Source organism: Schistocerca cancellata, unplaced genomic scaffold (genome assembly GCF_023864275.1).
Source record: "Schistocerca cancellata isolate TAMUIC-IGC-003103 unplaced genomic scaffold, iqSchCanc2.1 HiC_scaffold_527, whole genome shotgun sequence".
Lineage (NCBI taxonomy): Eukaryota > Metazoa > Arthropoda > Insecta > Orthoptera > Acrididae > Schistocerca > Schistocerca cancellata.
This window is the reverse complement of record NW_026046541.1, coordinates 42,501-47,500: the sequence shown is the minus strand read 5'-3', so window position 1 is coordinate 47,500 and position 5,000 is coordinate 42,501. Positions and strand designations below refer to the sequence as shown.

General features: G+C 53.7%; 1 non-coding gene across 1 annotated transcript in view; it reads left to right on the top strand.

Moving 5' to 3' along the window:
• The first annotated feature begins 3,443 nt into the window (after positions 1–3,443).
• LOC126129225 (small subunit ribosomal RNA) overlaps positions 3,444–5,000 on the top strand; it is a 1,909-nt gene continuing 352 nt past the window's right edge. The window contains exon 1 of the ribosomal RNA XR_007527192.1: positions 3,444–5,000. This exon is cut by the window's right edge and continues 352 nt beyond it. This is a non-coding gene — a ribosomal RNA (small subunit ribosomal RNA).

Here is a 5,000-nt window from a genome sequence, read left to right as displayed (position 1 = left end):
TACATGCTGTAAGTCTGTGCACACAATATGAACCACACCTCAGCGAGACACTCCATCACACATTACTCTCTGCCTGTAACAGACACAGATACGATATGTAAGCACCAGCATGGACCAACGTCCGGTGCATCCTCTCCGCCACAGTACACCATCCACACTATGATAACCACACCAGGGGGTCCAATTATAAAATAGAATATCCCACCCGTCCAACATCCACAATTGCTCAGATAAGCCACCAACACCCACACATGTCCTACACAGGGGTGCACCCAACACCACCACACTGCCTCCTGTTACGGCACAGAAACAATGGCAGGAATGAATCACACAGGTCTGCCACTCCCTTGCCGCAACCACAGACGCGGCGCGCCTCCAGTCACGAGCGAAAAGCGCATCCTGACGAGACAGAACTGCTGTGACATACTGACGCTGCCTCAGACATTCACTTACAATGATCACTACCAACGAACCTGCCCCCCCCCCCCCCCCCCAAACACACTATCTCTTACCATGTTGTGTACTGTAATCCAACCCATTTTGCACCTTAACCTAACCAAATTTGTAACGCAATTTGTACCGCAATGTAACGCTATTTGTACCGCAATGTAACGCAATTTGTACCGCAATGTAACGCAATTTGTAACGCAATTTGTGTCTTAACCTAACCCACGTTGTGCCTTAACCTAACCCACGTTGTGCCTTAACCTAACCCACGTTGTGCCTTAACCTAACACACGTTGTGCCTTAACGTAACCCACGTTGTGCCTTAACGTAACCCACGTTGTGCCTTAACGTAACCCACGTTGTGCCTTAACGTAACCCACGTTGTGCCTTAACGTAACCCACGTTGTGCCTTAACGTAACCCACGTTGTGCCTTAACGTAACCCACGTTGTGCCTTAACGTAACCCACGTTGTGCCTTAACCTAACCCACGTTGTGCCTTAACCTAACCCACGTTGTGCCTTAACCTAACACACGTTGTGCCTTAACGTAACCCACGTTGTGCCTTAACGTAACCCACGTTGTGCCTTAACGTAACCCACGTTGTGCCTTAACGTAACCCACGTTGTGCCTTAACGTAACCCACGTTGTGCCTTAACGTAACCCACGTTGTGCCTTAACGTAACCCACGTTGTGCCTTAACCTAACCCACGTTGTGCCTTAACCTAACCCACGTTGTGCCTTAACCTAACCCACGTTGTGCCTTAACGTAACCCACGTTGTGCCTTAACGTAACCCACGTTGTGCCTTAACGTAACCCACGTTGTGCCTTAACGTAACCCACGTTGTGCCTTAACGTAACCCACGTTGTGCCTTAACGTAACCCACGTTGTGCCTTAACGTAACCCACGTTGTGCCTTAACGTAACCCACGTTGTGCCTTAACCTAACCCACGTTGTGCCTTAACCTAACCCACGTTGTGCCTTAACCTAACCCACGTTGTGCCTTAACCTAACCCACGTTGTGCCTTAACCTAACCCACGTTGTGCCTTAACCTAACCCACGTTGTGCCTTAACCTAACCCACGTTGTGCCTTAACCTAACCCACGTTGTGCCTTAACCTAACCCACGTTGTGCCTTAACCTAACCCACGTTGTGCCTTAACCTAACCCACGTTGTGCCTTAACCTAACCCACGTTGTGCCTTAACCTAACCCACGTTGTGCCTTAACCTAACCCACGTTGTGCCTTAACCTGCTCTGTAATTGGCATATGACACGTTACATTAATCTAGTGTTGTCTAACCACAACCCTCTGAATATAGTTCGCTACTCGCACCGCCCACCCTCTTGTGTGTCGTTTCATGTTGAACACTTCGCAAGTGTTGCTTACTTTTTACATGCTCCCGCTGTACACTGTAATGTGGACAACTGCAGGATGTACATCGCCCCCCCCCCTCCACCCTGCCTTCGCACGCTGGTCGTTCAGGTGCTTGCGTGTTCAATGCCCTTCGCAGCTGTTCACTGGCATTCGCATGTCGAAGCGCTCAGTCTACGTCGTGGTACGGCCTGTGTCCACTGTCCGCTGATATCGTAAGCTTAATCCTCACATTGTACTGCACATAGGTCCGTATGTACTGAATGATACGCTGTGGCACATGTGTGACCGTACGACTGCGCCCAACAACAGCGAACCATACGGTCCAAATGTTGTGCACTCAGCCACGTGCCGTCTCCCCATAACAGCTACATTGCAGTGTGGTACGCCATAGAGACGTGTGGGAGTAACGGACGCCCTGGATGGCGATCAGCATGAGCCGTCTGTTGATGTAGTGGCGCGTGTATTCAAACGTAGTCGTCTCTTCTCACACAGTGTGATAGCATGGTGCACCGCGTTCCACATCTGCGACATGGTACAGATGCTGGTTGACAGTCGGTCTCGTAATGGACATCGCATACGTAGGGGGCCACCTCCCACGTGTTCTCTAGTCGTGCACATTTTGTTGCGTGTATGTGGGCAGACGTAGTGTGTCGTGACACCTAACAGACAGGTATGCAATAATCGTTGCATTTGCAAACTGGGATGGACGTCTACGTTTGCTGGTGACGTGACGCAACGCAAATGAACAACTGGTAAACCCATTGTGGTGCGGTTGTTGTTGCTGGAGGTAAATCAGTAAGGGCAAATCTGTGTGTGAAGCGATACGCGGCGGTGGCTGGGTGGGACCGTCCCCGGCCGGTGAGGGGGGGCCGCCCGGCGTGCTGGCCGCGCGGTGCGTGGGCGCACGCGCTACAGCCGGCTGGTGGGGGCGCCCAGTGGCAGGCGCGCCGGCCGACGGACGCGGCAGGCGGCGCAGCTGCGCGCCGGGGCACCCTGCGCGCGGCGCCGGGCGGCCAAAGTGGGTCCTCGCGGGCCCGGTGCGAAGCGCGGTGGACATCTGCAGTGTGCTGGTCCGACTGAGGACTGTGTGCGTTGAGGATGCGCCGCCGCCCGGCACTCGGCGCCGCGACGCCGTCTGCTGCTCGGTCGCCCCAGCGGTTCTCGCTGGTGGTTTGTATCGCAGTTGTGCAGACGTGTTGGCACGTGCGCTGTGCTGGGAGAGTTCGCTTCGGCACCCACGTGGGGCCTTTGCCCTTCTGTGGCGCTGGCGTTGGAGCTGCCGGTCACCGTAGGTGGCGCGTGTTGTCTCCCGCCGGCAATGCCACGACAGCACGCTCCCGGGCCTCTGTCGGCAGCGGCAAGCTCAGTTGGGAGCACGGGTGGTCGCACCTAAAGCGTCTACTCGCCTAACTCCGGGCGATTGCGCCTCTCTCGAACCCGACCAAGTACTTAGGACGGCGCTGCGCGCCGCCGGGACCTGAGAGGGTTTCGAGGTGTATTGTGCAGGGGAGCTCAGCCTCCTCCTGTTTGCAGAATAATTGAGCGGACGCTTGCGTGTTCGCGCGGGCCCCTGGGACACACTCCCGGGCGGCCGGCTGCTCAGCTCTAGTTGACGCAGCTCCCTGGTTGATCCTGCCAGTAGTCATATGCTTGTCTCAAAGATTAAGCCATGCATGTCTCAGTACAAGCCGCATTAAGGTGAAACCGCGAATGGCTCATTAAATCAGTTATGGTTCCTTAGATCGTACCCACGTTACTTGGATAACTGTGGTAATTCTAGAGCTAATACATGCAAACAGAGTCCCGACCAGAGATGGAAGGGACGCTTTTATTAGATCAAAACCAATCGGTCGGCTCGTCCGGTCCGTTTGCCTTGGTGACTCTGAATAACTTTGGGCTGATCGCACGGTCCTCGTACCGGCGACGCATCTTTCAAATGTCTGCCTTATCAACTGTCGATGGTAGGTTCTGCGCCTACCATGGTTGTAACGGGTAACGGGGAATCAGGGTTCGATTCCGGAGAGGGAGCCTGAGAAACGGCTACCACATCCAAGGAAGGCAGCAGGCGCGCAAATTACCCACTCCCGGCACGGGGAGGTAGTGACGAAAAATAACGATACGGGACTCATCCGAGGCCCCGTAATCGGAATGAGTACACTTTAAATCCTTTAACGAGTATCTATTGGAGGGCAAGTCTGGTGCCAGCAGCCGCGGTAATTCCAGCTCCAATAGCGTATATTAAAGTTGTTGCGGTTAAAAAGCTCGTAGTTGGATTTGTGTCCCACGCTGTTGGTTCACCGCCCGTCGGTGTTTAACTGGCATGTATCGTGGGACGTCCTGCCGGTGGGGCGAGCCGAAGGCGTGCGACCGCCTCGTGCGTGTTCGTGCGTCCCGAGGCGGACCCCGTTGAAATCCTACCAAGGTGCTCTTTATTGAGTGTCTGGGTGGGCCGGCACGTTTACTTTGAACAAATTAGAGTGCTTAAAGCAGGCAAGCCCGCCTGAATACTGTGTGCATGGAATAATGGAATAGGACCTCGGTTCTATTTTGTTGGTTTTCGGAACCCGAGGTAATGATTAATAGGGACAGGCGGGGGCATTCGTATTGCGACGTTAGAGGTGAAATTCTTGGATCGTCGCAAGACGAACAGAAGCGAAAGCATTTGCCAAGTATGTTTTCATTAATCAAGAACGAAAGTTAGAGGTTCGAAGGCGATCAGATACCGCCCTAGTTCTAACCATAAACGATGCCAGCCAGCGATCCGCCGCAGTTCCTCCGATGACTCGGCGGGCAGCCTCCGGGAAACCAAAGCTTTTGGGTTCCGGGGGAAGTATGGTTGCAAAGCTGAAACTTAAAGGAATTGACGGAAGGGCACCACCAGGAGTGGAGCCTGCGGCTTAATTTGACTCAACACGGGAAACCTCACCAGGCCCGGACACCGGAAGGATTGACAGATTGATAGCTCTTTCTTGATTCGGTGGGTGGTGGTGCATGGCCGTTCTTAGTTGGTGGAGCGATTTGTCTGGTTAATTCCGATAACGAACGAGACTCTAGCCTGCTAACTAGTCGCGTGACATCCTTCGTGCTGTCAGCGATTACTTTTCTTCTTAGAGGGACAGGCGGCTTCTAGCCGCACGAGATTGAGCAATAACAGGTCTGTGATGCCCTTAGATGTT